Below are 16537 nucleotides of genomic sequence, written 5' to 3' on the forward strand. Positions count from 1 at the left end.
CATCTTTGCATGAACCGTTCCCTTGGTATCTCTAATTTTCTTGAAGAGATCTCTAGTCTTTCCCAATCTATTGTTTTCCTCTATTTTTTTGCATTAATCACTGAGGAAGGCTTTCTAATCTGTCCTTGCTACTCTTTGAAACTCTGCATTCAGATGGATATATCTTTTCTTTTCTCCTTCACCTTTCATTTCATAGCTCAAATAAGACTAGAATCTAAAAAGCAGAGATGCACATGATAAGGTAGGTACTGACAATATGAGTGTCAGTTCCTGGAGAACCAGAGCTACAGCAGAAACGAGAGATGGGCTGAGAAGGCATGATGCAGGGTACCAAAAGCAACTGCAATGTCTGTGTTTATTATATTTTTTTAAGAAGAAGGATTCCCATGTTAGAGGTGAGAAAATCAAGGCTCTGAGAAGTTTAGTTACCTGAGGTCTACAAACAGAAAGTGACTGAACCAGAATTTGAATTCAGAAGTAGATACTTATTCTAAAGCTTAGTCCATACCACCCTTCAATGAAGAGAAGTATTACCAAAAAAACAGAAACAATGTTTTTGAGAGTTTGGAGGAATGAGAACAACATAGGAAAGAAAATAAAAAACCGATAGGAAAGGAAAGTAATATTTATTGAGCAGCTACTATGAGTCAAGCACTTTTACATGCCTCATCTTATTTAAGTCATACAACTGCTTTGGTAGGACATTTTTTTATCCACAGACAAGAAGAGTCTCAGAAAAGTAGCATCAACTCACACAGCAAGTAAATAGATAGCTGGGAATCAAATCCATATCTTATGACCTTCAAGTCAGGGACTTCAAAGGCCATTCCTCAAACACAAAGTACCTTCATTCTCCTAGTCATATTGGATTCTGTTCATATTTATTTCACCAAATCTCAAGAACTAGTCCAGGAAGGGGTCAAGATTACACTACAGGCAATCAGAGTTGGCCTTTGCAGAAAAGCTAGGGTGACCAATCATCCTGGCTTCCCCAGGTCTGAAGCATTTCTCAGGATACAGGACTTTCAGTTACTGAGACAATTACAGGCAGATAGTGATGGGCAAACTCAGTGACTCAACCAAAGAGGGATTCATCCACCACGTGGTGGTTTAATCACTAAGTCGTGTCCGACTCTTACAACCCCATGGACCGTAGCCCGCCAGGCTCCTCTGTCCATTGGACTCTCCAAGCAAGGATACTAGAGTGGGTTGCCATGCTCTCCTGCTCCAGGAGATGTTCCCAACCCAGGGATCAAACCTGCATCTCTTATGTCTCCTGCATTGGCAGGCAGGTTCTTTACCCCTAGCACCACCTGGGAAGCTCATCTCCATGTAGAGAAGTACACAAATCACAAATACACAGTTCATATTTTTTTTTAAAAAACTGAACACTCATGTAACCAGCACCTAGATCAAGAAACAAAATACATAATACCAATCCTTCACTACCTTTCCAGAGATAAACCATTATCTTGACTTTACAACTGCCTGTTTTTGAAATGCATACAAATGAAATCATTTGCTACGTATTCTTTTCTAACTGGCTTCTTTCCCTTAAAATGTTATCTTTGTGAAATGCCGCTACATGGAGCATTGGTCTGTTCTTTCTCATTGCTGTGAAACCTAACTTTGAATGAATATACTACAACTCATTTTCCATTCTAATGTTAATGATCATTTGGGTAGTTTCTGCCTTGCAGTGCCTCTATGAACTTTCTTATACATGCCTTTTGGTGATAGTATGCATGCATTTCATTGGTAATACACACTTAGGGATAAAATCACAGAGTCATGTGATAGGCTTGCAAATGTTCAATTTCAATAGATACTGCCAATTGGTCTTCAAACCTTAGCCATTTCTGAAGAGAGGACAACTGATAATGGAAGTGCAGATTCAGAAGAAATTCTAAAATCCAGTGAGCACATTCCCTGGTTTCTGGCTAACTTGCACTCCCATTGATTCCCATGGGCACAAAGCTCTTAATAAAGAAGGCACGTCCCCTTTTTTCTGTACACCCTTCACTAACCTTACTTGCTGAAAGCAGCAATGGAATGACCAGGGGTAGGGACTCTGACTTTCAACTTACAATCTCCCTAAATCTCCTGGCTCCGAGTTGGCCAAGAATGGCAGCAGTTTGGAACATGCTTCCCAAAGGCAAAAACCTGAGTTGGGCTATGGGTCACCTACTAGCAAGACATTTCGCTTCTATGAACCAGTTTCCTTATCTGTAAATTGGCAAAGGTCATATAAAGGCCGGAGAAGGCAATGGCAACCCACTCCAGTAGTCTTGCCTGGAAAACCCCATGGATGGAGGAGCCTGGCAGGCTGCAGTCCATGGGGTCGCTAAGAGTCAGACACGACTGAGCGTCTTCACTTTCACTTTTCACTTTCATGCATTGGAGAAGGAAATGTCAACCCACTCCAATGTTCTTGCCTGGAGAATCCCAGGGACGGGGGAACCTCGTGGGCTGCCATCTATAGGGTCGCACAGAGTTGGACACAACTTAAGCGACTTAGCAGCAGCAGCAAATAAAGGCACGTGTCCAAGACTTGTCACTAAGAAGATTTCTATTAGTTACCTAGTTTATAACAACTACCACAAACTGGATGGTTTAAAACAATCAAAATTTATTCTCTCACAGTTCTGAAGACCAGAAGTCAGAAATCAAGGTGTTGGGAAGAATTGGTTCCTTTTAGGATCTCTAAGGGAGAAACTGCCCCATGCCTCTCTCCTAGCTGCTGGCAACTCTCGGCATTGCACAGCCTGCAGCCAGTTAAACCCAGTCTCTATCCACACTGTCCAGGCTGTCCACACAGCCTTTTTCCCTGCATGTTCCTGTGTCCACCCTAACCCTCATCTTACATGAATCACATCTGAAAAGACCCTATTCCCAAATAAGTTCATATTCTGGGGTTCTGGTGAACATGGATGTTAGGAGACACTATTCAACCCCAAGGGACATTCAACAAACAGTAACTATCAGTATCTACTATTTTATCATTTTACTGACTGATGGATGGATGGATGGACCACTCATTCAACAGCTCACCAAATAGTATTGAATATCTACTATGTGGCAGGCACAGTGATATATGCTGGCCATACAGTCCCTGCTCTCATGGAGATTACATGTTAAGGGACCAGGAGGGAGAGCAACAAATCTATAAATAATCATATAAGCTGTCAGTGACAACAAGAAGAAAAACAACAGTGTATCTAAAAATTCCGATTTTGTCCCCTCCAATCCTGTTTGTGACCTTCTGCTCTGGGACTTTGCTGTTGTTATCACATCAGCCCTTCGCTGTGCTCTTTGCAAAGGAGGACGTGAATTTTCCCAGCTATAAATGAGAAAACCTTTTCTGGATAGCACTTTCCGTTACAGTGGACAAATTAATCATGATTATTCCATAAACTGGAGACTTGTATAACTGAGGAAATTGTTCCAAATGAAAGAATAGTATGTGGGGTAGGAAGTAAATCAGATTCCACAAGTGATAATAAGACAGAGCAAAATGAGGGCAGTCAGGTATTGGGCTGCATGAATCATTTACTATAAATCCAGATGTTTACAAAATGAAAAACAGGCCAAGTCCATGACCTCGTGAACTGATGGAAAGACTGGTTAAAATATGATGGGAGAATAAATATCATGGAATTTGTTTTTTTAAGTCATGAAAAGACCATTTACCTATTTATCACCTAAAAACATGTAGGAGATAAAAAAAATATTGAAATTTTTATTTTGATCTGCCATCAAACCACTTAAATTTTTTAGTAACCAAAGTTTCAATTATTATAAATCAGTAGCACAGCATGAGTGGCTTGTTATATCATTGTGGAGAGAAAAACACTTTGTTAAGCTTGTTTCCAAGGAAATGAAACGCTTTTCAGACATGTCATTAACACTCATAAAATTCCCCGGAGCCAAGTAGAGGGCAGATGTTATTTTTCAGAATGGTCACAGACCATCAATAGAAGGAAATCTTAGTTAATTGTTTGAGTATTTATTTGCTTATTTATATTTCAAGAAATCAATTTGAGAAAAGAGACAGAATGATCTGCATTATTAAAATACATATCAAACAGGATAAAAGGAACCTATAGTTTTTTAAAAAGTGACACGTACATGGAGAATACACATATTGCAAACATGGAGAATTCATCTATTACAAACAGAAGCAAAGCACCAATGGAGTGGCAACTGTCTGCTCTTGTACATTCATGAAGCAAAGTATTTTGAACCCCCAAGGCCCCTCTTGAGTTTGTACTACCCAGAATTCATTTACATACTGACCCAGAACATTGCTGATGCCCCAAGATTCCAGTTCTTTAACTGCCTCTTCTACACACTGCACTCCCATTCATTTCTAAATCCCACATTTCTCTGTATTCTCCCTGAATTGTCCTGCTTCATGATTGGATGTTTGGACCACTATTCTCAGCCTCTTCTCATCACCACCATTTTCTGGGAAACAACATCCCCACCTACCGTGCATCACCACCTAGCACTTCTGTTCTCATGCTTCGCAGTGTATCCACCTGCCTCTAAGGTGCTTACCCTGCTTCTAGGCTTGCAAGAGTTTCCCCGACCTACTCAAGGTAGGGATCATCTCGAATGCATACAAGGCAGCAAAAGTCAGGTTTTCATGGCTTTTTTGCTATAGTAGATAGGTCTATAAAAGAGCCTGTGGGGCCCTGAAAGACAATTCTTAATTCTGCAGTGTGTTCGTTCACAGAATCACTCAGAAAGTGTTTACTGAGCCATGCTTGGTGAGAAATTACCTCGACACACTGGTAGCCTCCAAGTATATGAACACGCAAGCTCTCCCTGGGGTCATGGAACAGAAAAGCTCTCAAACTATGTTTGAATCACAGGGTTCATTAAATGAATTTAAAGCACATAGTGAGAAGCAAGGGTGAAAAGATATGGTGTAAATTATCACACTTAGGCTAGAATACAAGCAGGTGGAAGAAACCACGCAACTGGAATTCTGGGTTTAGCTTTCCCCAGGGATGCTATTGTTGCAAAGACTAGAGTTAGGGATGGGCAAGGGGGCACAACAGATGAAGGTGCCTGGGGATAAGGGTACATACTGGCTCTATCACAGCAATTCTGTCTGTCTATGGCTGTAGTTTGGCAATTAGCCTATTGAGCTGCCAGATTATATTATACTTCTTGATATAGGAAACGTGGGTCAAATGGGGTATGTCTGTGGATATCTAAATTAAGACTTCATAAATATTCAGTACTTTATGTGTATTTAGTGTATATGAGTACCTAGTAGCTACTGGGTCCTTCCAGCCTTTTCTATGTTTCACACATATGCTCTGATTAACTTTATTTGTCAAACAGGTTAAGTGTGAAAAGAACTCCATGCCTAACACATATTAATAAGTTTGATGCATTTCGTTTTCTTCTACAGCAAAACTGAACATAAACAACGTGGCAAAATGTACATTAGGAGCAGCTACTGCATCCCAAGGTCTGGCGGCAGGAAGAAGATGCACTGAGCAGAAAGTAAAGACAAAGAGTGAGCTCGTGGGGATGTGGGCAGCAAAGGCACAAAGGCAGCCTGTAGGGGTTGCTGTGTGAAGTAAGACTTTAAAGTGACTGGGACCTGTCTGGGAAGCAGAGGGTTTGGGCCTTCCAGGCAGAAAAATGACTGAGCAAAAAAACCACTGAAGAGTGATCCCTCTGGCTGCCTGCAGAAAACGAGAGCATCACATGCTAAGCACAGAACTAATACATGCAAGACGGGGCTGGAGAGATGGGCAGGCCGGGAGGTGTTTGCTCTCTATCAAGGTGGAGCTGGCAGGCCTCACGGAGGAGGTAAGCAGCCTCCAGACGAGGGGACCCCAGCCTGGGCTGCATGGTGGAGGCTCCAGGCATCACAGCTCAGGTGGCGTGGGTAGTAAAAAATCTAACACCTCACAGGTCAGGTGAGTAGGAGGTCAGTGACGTTAGGGGAGGTGGAGGGGCCCTACTCAGCGGAGGCCCACTTCACCTCCACCTCTCTGCCACGACCGAGCGCTGTGGGCTTTGTTAGAACTGTCTCAAAGTAAATGAAGCGGGTTTCACCTCTTTGCCTTCCAGCAGCTGAGAGGTGATCTCACCCAGCGGTGGACAGCGTTCAACACTATGTCATCCCACATTACGATTCCTGTTTGGTTTCTTGGGGAACAGGGGGCAGACTCAGAGCTCAGTTTTGACTTCACAAAGGGGCCCCTTTGCTCCACTCATTATGAATAAATGAGCACTCTTTCTGGGCCCCCTTTCAACCAGAGCTGATGCGGTTGTATTTATATTTGTGATAAAAGGGTAAACATACTCCAATTTCTTTAAATATCCACTGATAGATTCATAAGGAACTAGTCTAACTCCTAATTCCCAACCTATAACTGGAAGCAGAGGGAAAGCTGTAGAAAAGAAAGAAAATAAATATCTGTGAATTATAAACTGTTTGCTTCCTAATTCTTCAAGCCAGCTTCAAGTACAATGGGCTGCTCCATTCTCTTGTTCATTCACTCAACAAACTTTCTGTGAGCCCTTGATGTGTAAGCAGCACATATATTTCATACAGGGATTTGCCATCAGGCCAGGAAATGTTTATATGACATGGTTTAAGTTAATTAAATCAGAGGCAGGGTTTTCCCCCCCCCCCCTAAATTAATAAAGCTTAAGCTTCTAGACCCTTCCCTTGAATAGATACTTTCCAAGACCCTGGGAGGGAACTTAGCAAAGAGTTTACATAGTTGTGTGTTTTATGAAATGTGCAAATGTGTGATATTTTAACTGCCATTGGCTAAGCCCCATTATATATTTCCATTTTTGTTTTTTCCTTCAGCCACAGTTCCCCTCAAGTTGGGTGGCTTTGGATTGGCTACAGGTATTTTGGGGTTCTGGCTAAGAAGTTAATTTCAGGGTACATTTGTGTTTAGCAGGACATATGTAAGTGGATCATAGTCATTCACCATGCATAGTTAAGTCACCACTAACCATCCCTGTATAGGACCTAATCCTAGGAATGCCCTTCCACCCACTGAGCTGATTTGCCCTGCATCAGGACAACAGTGTAGGGTTAAAGGTCATATCACCATCTGATGTGTCCTCTTGAACCGCATACCCAAGTATGTGGGTCACAGGAGAAACAGGTTTGATGTGGAAGGACCATAAATTAGCCTGGCTTGTCCATTCATCAGATGTGTAAAACTGAGTCCTTTGGTTGGGGACCCCAGTGTTTTGGTTGAGGAGGAGATACAAAAAGGCCCAGAGAATGAATCCCTAGCCAGGTATGCCAGGCCTACCCTGGGAGTGCTAGAAAGCCAGGGGCAATGTGGACCTAAGTGAAAGGAAGGAAGGAAGCATTGAATGCAGACAGACAGGAAAAGAATGGCTTTGTCACCTGGGAGAATTGTATGCTTTTGCTAAACTAGGTGACACTATGTAGCCCTATGACACTATGTAGTTATGTAGGGTTCTCTTTGGTGCTAAGACAGATTCATGACACAAAATTATGCCCAGTAGTTGAAGCCACATGTATACAGAATAATACTCCAGACTGTCAGAACTTACCTTGGTCATCATTTGTATCTGTAGCTTTGACTTATTTATAAAAGTCTTTGAGCTTCCCTTGTGGCTCAGCTGGTAAAGAATCTGCCTGCAATGCGAGAGACCTGGGTTTGATCCCTGGGTTAGGAAGATCCCCTGGAGAAGGGAAAGACTACCCACTCCAATATTCTAGCCTAGAGAATTTCATGGACTGTATAGTCCATGGGGTCACAAAGAGTCAGATATGACTGAGTGACTTTCACTTTCATACAAGTCTTTGGGGTGTTATTTGCTTCGCTCTGAAACCAGAAAAAAAGTCTCTGGCCTCAATGCCAGAGTACTGTTGTCTGAATGCCACAGCTTACTTTCATGAGTGAGTCTCTGAAAGTGTGTCTATAGTATTACTGACAAGGACCCACCTCTGCCTGCCCCAAAGGTACCTACCTTCCTATTCAGGACACAGGAACATGCGGTCTTCTGCTCAGCCCCAGCTGGGAGCTCCCTCCACCAGAAGATAAACTGGGGGCACCAAATGGCGATACCAAGTTTCTAGGCTACTCTGGAGAATTTAGTCCTTCTGTGCTCTGAGTACCCTGGGTTTCCAGGGCATCACTGGCTGACAGCTCCCCTACTTACCGTGGGAAAATATTACTCATGTAGTTATGATGTATACGCTTCAGAGGTCTAAGGGAAACAAATAATTTAGAACTTTTCATAGTAATAAGTGTGAAGTAGAGTCTAGGAGACTTAAGACATAAAAAGCATACAGTCATCACAGTATCTGTAGATTATTGTCCTAGATGGATCACAATGCTTCATGAAGTCTCTGCCATGTCCCAACATCATGGTATCTGTACATTATTTTCCTAAATGGATCACGATGCTTCATGAAGTTTCTACCACGTCTCAAGCTGATGGACAGCTCCACTGCACACAGTGCTTTACATTAGTTCAGTGTCATCTAGGGATGGGATACTTTGGGCAGAAAGCCCAATATGAGTAGCTTAAACTATAAGGAACTAATTATTTCACAAAACAAGAAATCAAAGATGGGGTGACTCTAGAACTGGTTAATTCAGCAGCTCAGTAATTTTTTCCACTCTACCATCGAAGGCAACGGCACCCCACTCCAGTACTGTTGCCCGGAAAATCTCATGGATGGAGGAGCCTGGTAGGCTGCAGTCCATGGGGTCGCTAAGAGTCAGACACGACTGAGCGTCTTCACTTTCACTTTCCACTTTCATGCATTGGAGAAGGAAATGGCAACCCACTCCAGTGTTCTTGCCTGGAGAATCCCATGGACGGAGAAGCCTGGTAGGCTGCAGTCCATGGGGTCGCACAGAGTTGGACACGACTGAAGCGACTTAGCAGCAGCAGCAGCATCCTCCATGTGCGGTGTGACCGTCCAACTCGGCTCCCCCTCATGGTGCCAAGATGCTACTGCAGCTTCAGATAATGTCAAAGGCCTTGTCTGGCAGGCAGAAAGGGCCTGCCTGCTTCCTCTCCACATGTGTGGTTTTTTTAAAAGTCAGGTTTCTGAATCTGTAAGTTACATACAGTAAAATTCACCATCTTTAAGTGATGAGTGTGACAAATTATACAGTCACGGAGCAATCAGGGTGTAGAACATATTTGTCATGCCAAAAAGTTCCCTCCTGTCTAACTGTAGTCAGTCGCCTCCTTCCACCTCAGCACCTGGCAACCACTAATCTGATTATAGTCCCTATAATTTGTCTTTGCAAGGATGTCAGATCAATGGAAACAAACATTAAGGTAGCCATTTGTACTCAGCGTCTTTCACTAAGCACAATGCATTTCTGTCTTGTTGCATTTCTCAGTAGTTTGTTCTATTTTATAGCTGAGTGGTGCTCCATTGTGTAGATATACCATAATTTGTTTATGCATTCAGCAGTTAATGGACATTTGAGCAGTTACTAGTTTTATCTACAATGAATAAAGCTGCTATAAACATTCACAGACAGGTCTTTGTGTGCATGTAGGTTTTCTTTTCCCTTGAGTACATTCTTAGGAGTGGGATTGCTAAATTGGAAAGTTAACACACATTGCTTTTTAAGAGGAAGGAGACTTTTCACAAAAGTTCCTCTGTGTTGTCCCATGCCCCTGCCTAAACCAATCTTGGGCAGAAGGAGCAGACAGAAATGAATCAAAATCCATTTTCATGGCTATAGCTTGTGGTTGTACTTAGTATTCAGTCATGTCTGACTCTTTGCGACCCCATGGACTGTAGCCCACCAGGCTCCTCTGTCCACGATCCAGATTCTCCAGGTAAAATTACTGGAGTAGTGCCATTTCCTCTTCCAGAGGATCGTCCCAATCCAGGGACCAAACCTGCGTCTCCTGCAGTCCTGCATTGCAGGCAGATTCTTTGCCACTGAGCCACCAGGGAAGCCCCTCATAGCTACAGAGGAAGAACAATCTTCCCTGATCATACAGCTTCCTATGGAAACAAAATCCAGGCTCCTCCAGTCGGAAAGAAGAGAAAAATAGGTTTAGGCCAGTGCCCAATAGAGACCCACCCAGCAACCACCCTAACTCTGGACTTCTTCTATTAGATAATTAATTCCTCACCTTGAAAGCTACTTAAATCAGATTTTCTGCTGAAAGCATCCTAAATGACCCATGTGTGGCTGCCTGCAGCAGTTTTACCCTTGAGAGGGGACTGTGTCATGGCTTTTACCTCACAACAAGGGGGTCCTGACTACAGCTGATTGGACCACCGGCTGGCCAATGGTCCATGAGGGGCTCACTGAAGTGTTCCCCTCGAGATCTGGCAGAACCAATCACATAGTTTCTGGGAGAGTTTGAGCTCAAGACAGTGGGAGAGAGACAGTAAGTAGAAGAAGCATGGCTGCAGAATCAGGAGACAGATACAGAGGACTCAAGCAGAAGGGAAGAGGGAAGGAGAGTAGAGGGAAGCCTTGTCACAGTGAAACAGTGGTCAGAGGGATGACAGAAGCAGTGGCAGAGGTCAACAGAATCATCTGTAGGACTCAATCATCAGATGAGGGAGCGCTAGCCATCACGTCCAGGAGAGGGTAATGGGCCCACAGCTACATTCGCAGGGGATCTCCAAGAGGCCTCTGTTTTTGCTGAGACTGCTGAAATGACAGCCAGTTTTTTTGTTTCCCCGAGCATCCACACAGAACCTGCCACCCAAGATTACCTGAGGTGATCAGAACTTGGCCCCCAGAGCTCAGTCGCCTCACAGTCCTCCAACCACAGTGCACCTGATTGTGTCCCTGAAGGCCAAAGTGTACCACGAACACTTGGTCACAAATAGAGCAGCAACTTCACCCTCCTGAACACTGTCAGCTCCCTAAGAAGGGCAGAGACCAGCTCGTGTGACAGAAAAAACGAGGGTTCTCTGAGGGCTGGTTCTGAGTCCGGCACCATATGAAGTCCCTCACATGGGTTAAGTCGTTAAATCCTAAGAACACTGTGATGTAGGCAGTATTTCCTTTTCCATGTTACAGATGAAGAATCAGGCCTGGAGCTAAGGTCAGCTGATCAGCTTTCACAGCCAAGATGGCAAAGCCTTTTCTGGGGCTGAGCTGCTCCCACTTTCAGCTTAGGATCAGGGACCCTGGAGGGGACGGAGCATGGAGAGACAGAGCGGCAGAGCAGGCGGAAGAGCCTCTCAGTCCCACTGGAAGCTGGGGAGGACACCCAGCTGATAAGGAGCCCAAGCTACACACCTGCACACACGTTTCCAACCTCCAGCCCAATAAAAATGTCTCCGACTTCAGAGTTCTGACCCAAGGATTGAACGAGACCTTGGGCCAAGAGGAAGCAAGCAATTTAGACTCGAGAATTTGTTCTTTATGGCCTCCCAATGCAAAATGCAGACTGTGGCCCAGCAGCACAGGCATCAGCTGATGCTTACTTGAGGGGCAAGGCTGTAGCCCCTCCTGAGATACAGCAAACCCACATGTGTATTTTACAAGGTCCACTGGTGATACACAGGTACTTACAATTCTAAGATGCTCTGCTCTAAGGAGACAGGGAGTCTTTGGTATAACGGACAGGGGTAGGGAAGAGAAGTGGGGCCAGGTCTTCTCTTATTTTATCCTAGTCCAAACAAGACTGGCCAGTGTATTTTTCAGCCCTTTTATTTAATGATGTCAGGATATATCCACCTCTGCACTGTGGGGCTGGTATTCTGAATGCCCATTTAACAAGAAAAACAGGAATTATTTTTTTCCTTACAAATTGCTTTCCTGAATCTCCTATATGTGTTTCATCTATTCTCCCTGGCTATGTGTGTTTTTGTGTGTGGAAAAAGCAAAGCTTAAATGTCAGAAGGAAGGGATCAGATTCCCTGTCCTCTTGCCAACCGAGAGCACATTTACTAGTCTCTTCCCTCCATTAAACGTTAAATGATGTTTATGAAGCACCCACATGGGCCTGGAGCTTTTCTCAGTGCTTAAGGTTGCCAGGTGGCCAGCATAATGGCATTACCCTTTATTTGAACTTTCTACTCCGGTGTTCTTGCAGGCTCTGCAGGAACACAAGCAGACTCAAATTTAAAGTGAGAACCAAGAATGGGGATAGACATGACACATGAGAAGTAGTTCCTGATTCTTAATCAGGTAAACCAGTGGGCCGTGCCTGGTCAGTTTCACCTTATCAGCGCTGTCCAAGAGCTGTCCTCAACTTCTCTGGCTGTCCCCCACCCTGCCTGAGCCCTGCCTGCTCCCTGCTATCTAGAGGAAAATTAGACAACCCCACAAATGCTGAAAAGGGTATCAAAATAGACCAGCTTTTCCTATGACTATCTCACAGATGACACGACCAGGTTCACCATGTACTGGGCTTCCTGACTTAACAGAACGTGCATTTTAAACGAGACCCAGCCTGAAAATCCAGATGATATAGTCACTACAATTGCTAACCAGGTCAATATAGAAATGAGCATTTTATCCTAACACACGTGGGGAAAAGATCCACTTCTTCGAAGAGGAACTGTATCCTTTCTTTTGTGTCCAAACCTGCAGTCTTTCAACATAACATACTGTTCAGCATAACAAATGCTATGTAAACTTAGGGTGGGTAATTATCTTCCTATCATCACCAGGAACTGAGATATATAACATATAAAAGTGGACTGTAACGTCCTCCTACTCTAAAAGTTAGTAAGCTAAGCATTCACTCCAGGAAAGCAGTCAGAGGTTCCTTCACGGAAACCCATCTGCAGAGCAGGCAGGAAGGAGGAGGAGGGAGGGGGAGCTTGTACACCACCAAACCCATGCCCTCCTCTGTCTTGGCGTCTTCTGCTCCATTTAGGAGAATGCTTTCTGTCCAGTAATGATGAACCCAACGCCATGTGAATGAGATTTGCAGGTGTGAGTGGGAGGCTGCCGGGGCAAACCCGGATGAATGAGAATGTGGAGAGAGGAGGGTTTCTGGGACAGAAGCAGAAGCAAAGGTCATGCTTGAATGAGAAAAAAAAAAAAAAAAGACAGACGCCTCTTTCTGAGGGAGTGTAGATAGGTCATCCCAAGAAGCAACTGAGAGCTCTGAGCTTCTGTCAGGGAAGGATGCAACAAAGTGAGCGACCTCTTCAGCAGACAAAAAGAGTCAGAATTGTCTGAAGGCTTGCAAAGTTGGCCAAACCCATGGGAGCCACCTCCCTAGCAGCTCAGGTAACACAGCAGTCTTGATAGGTTAAGCCCCATGAAAGCAAATGAATGGATAAATCAAGGACGCAAATGCCTGTGTGCATACACAAACAGTGCGTGCGTGTACGAACAGTGTGTGCGTGCCTGCATGCTAAGTCACTTCAGTTGTGTCCGACTCTGCGACCCTCTGGACTGTAGCTTGCCAAGCTCCCTCTGTCTATGGGGATTCTCCAGGCAAGAATACTGGAATGGGTTGCCATGCCCTCCTCCAGGGCATATTCCTGACCAATGGATTGAACCCTGGTCTCCTGCATTGCAGGCATATTTGTTGGCATCTGAGCCTCCAGGGAAGCCCCCACATAGTAGGCACTAATTTAATAGTTACTGAATGAATGAGTAGGTGGATGAGTCAGTTCAAGCTTCAGAGCCAAACATTTGGTCCAGGAACTATGTCAATTCATTCATTAGTTCATACAGCACATTTATTTTGAGAGACCACTTTGTATCTTTTTTTTAAATTGAAGGATAATTGCTTTACAATATCCACTTTATGTCTTGAACTATGCAGCAACTCAAGACAGAAAAGGTCTGCCCTCCAAATTTCTAGTGGGGAGACAGAGAAATAAATACATAAGAAAATAGATAATTAGATAATTTATAAGCAACAGCGAGTGCTATAAAGAAACTAAAATGTATTGTTAGACTAGAGCAGAGGTCAACAAACTTTTTCTGTTAAGGGTCAGAGAGAAAATACTTTGGGTTTTGTGGGCCAAATAATCTCTATTGCAATTATTCAACTCTGCCATTGTAGCCTGGAGGTACCTTGGACAATATGTAAATAATTAACATGGCTTGTATTCAAATAAATCTTCATTTATGGACACTGAAATTTTAATTTCACATAAATTTTATGTTACAAAACATTCTCTTTTTTTAACCATTTAAAATGTAAAAACCATTCTTGACTCTCAGGCCATATAAACATAAGTAGATGGCCAGATATGGCCCCTAGGCTGTAGTTTGTACACCCCTGAAACTGCATGACAGGGCAAGGAGTAGAGGGGGCTCTTCCAGGAAGGTGACATTTAAGCCTAGATTAGCATGAGGAGAAAGAACTAGACATGTAAAGTGGAGGGAAGAACTTTCTAGGCACAAGAAGGCAGGGTGCAAAAGTATGTGCATATGTATGTGTGTGTGTGTATATACACACACACACACACACACACACACACACATATAAACACATCCACAGTACTATCCATCACAGACAGGTGTTGAATAGTGGTGAGGGAAAACAGATCTAGAAACATCTGTGTCCCCTACCTGACCATGATTTGGAGCCATGAGGTTGAAGGCAATCCTGGTCACTGGGCTCGTCAGCCAGGTGTGCAGCTCCACACTTTGATGAACCAGCATGTCTCTAAACAAAACAGATTCTGGCTTTACTCACCCTTGTTTCTCTTCTGCAGACTTCCTCATTGTTCAAGATTGCCATTAGATTTTTAAGCAACAGCATCTTTCTAGAAAATTTGTGGGAAAAGCAGTTCACAAAATGAGGTTGTGCTTGTTTGTTTTGTTCAGGGTTTACAACTTTTTGAGTGTTATGGTTTGATTCCTGGATTCTAACCAACATTGATAAGCCTGGTGCATTTCATGGGAGTGTTTGAACATAATCTCATTAAATACAAATTATCAAAAGTCTTCTGGAATTGTGTATGCAAGGGGAGGGCTTCCCTGGTGGTTTATCAGTAAAGAATCCACCTGCAGTCCTGGAGACGCAGGAGATGCAGATTTGATCCCTGTGTCAGGAAGATCCCCTGGAGAAAGGAATGGCAACCCACTACAGTATTCTTGCCTGGAAAATCCCATGGATAGAGGCGTGGAGAGCTACAGTCCATGGGGTTGCAAAGAGCTTTACATGACTGAACAGACGCACTCATGTATGCAAAGGGAAATTGGACAATTCCATCCATCAACCACACACCATGAGAGCTAGGGCTACCATCAAAAACTAGGTGAAACAGGTACTTGGAAGCCCCTGCTATACCTTCTCCAACCCGCACCACGTAGGGATACAGCATAAGGGGATGACAGAAACAGCCAGCCCCAGGTAAAAGGAACTCGTCTTTGAAGCATATTGTTCTGATTCGTTGGTTTCTGGCCCCTATAGCCTTTGGACTTGAATCAATTCCTGTTCTTGTGGAAGCTACCCAGGTCCATATTTTCCCCTTTCATATGTGGATTTTTACTTTGTTGATTAACATTTCTTGCACGGAATTAAGGCACAGAATAGCATCTCAATCCTTTGTATCCCCAATTGGGGGGCAAAGCAACTCAGCAGTTTTCAAGTCCTGGCAGCATCAAAAGAGCATCTGTAATCAATTACCACCTTCCCCTCACCCCATTTCTCACCATCCATTGCTTAAAAATGGCTAACTTATTTTTTTCCCTCATATCCTTGTAAAAACACATGCACACACCAACACACACATGTGCTCCCAGGCTGAAATCACAAGTGCCAAAGCTCAGCCTGGAGAGAACGTTTATGACTGGGTTATACATCCCTGAAAATAGGGGTTTATAATGGAAACACTGACAGATCATTAACTATAGTAGCATAAACCGAGGCACAGAATTTTCACGTTGTCTCCATTTTGTTTGTGTCAGCAGGATTTCCAGGCCCAGAATCTGGTGGGAGCTTACGAGCTGTGCCTGAATGTGTGAGGCAAATTTGAGGGCAAGAGGACAGCCTGGAGAAAATAGCTCAGGTCTAGAATATTCTGTGATGTCTGAATTCGAAATGATCACGGTAATCTCAGCAGAGAGAAAGCACTACCTAAGCTGGAAGCCTAATCTCTCTCAGCCACTCATCTCCAATGACCTGCTGCTCCTTGCCCTGAGCTTGACTTTTACTGGTATGTACTTAGTTGTGTCCAACTCTTTGCAACCCCATGGACTGTAGCCTTCCAGGCTCCTCTGTCCAAGGGGATTCTCCAAACAAGAATACTGGAGTGGGTTGCCATTTTCTCCTCCAGTTTACTGATATAAAGAAGCAAATTAGAGCAACTGGTTAGTTATCTGATACATGGAAACTATCCCCAGTCAGGTCTTCATTCTGGATCTCAGTCTCTCCTAGGAGGAGATGTATCCACCAACTGATCATCAGTGTTTGGAACATTGACACATAGTAAACACTCAATATGTATTTGGTGCTGCACGCACAGCTGGATGGATCTATGAGCTAATGAAGGAATTATTGTTGTTGTTGTCGTTCAGTCGCTAAGTCATGTCCAATTTTCGCAACCCCAAGGAGTACAGCACACCAGGGTTCCTATCCTTCACTATCT

At 43.7% G+C, this 16537-nt stretch overlaps 1 long non-coding RNA gene across 1 annotated transcript in view; it reads right to left on the reverse strand.

Moving 5' to 3' along the window:
- Window positions 1–14710, reverse strand: part of LOC129621546 (uncharacterized) — a 41472-nt gene extending 26762 nt beyond the window's left edge. Inside the window, exon 1 of the long non-coding RNA XR_008699437.1 lies at window positions 14641–14710. This is a non-coding gene — a long non-coding RNA (uncharacterized LOC129621546). The remainder of the gene's footprint in view (window positions 1–14640) is intronic.
- Between the last annotated feature and the right edge of the window lie 1827 nt (window positions 14711–16537).

This window comes from Bubalus kerabau, chromosome 10, assembly GCF_029407905.1.
Source record: "Bubalus kerabau isolate K-KA32 ecotype Philippines breed swamp buffalo chromosome 10, PCC_UOA_SB_1v2, whole genome shotgun sequence".
Lineage (NCBI taxonomy): Eukaryota > Metazoa > Chordata > Mammalia > Artiodactyla > Bovidae > Bubalus > Bubalus kerabau.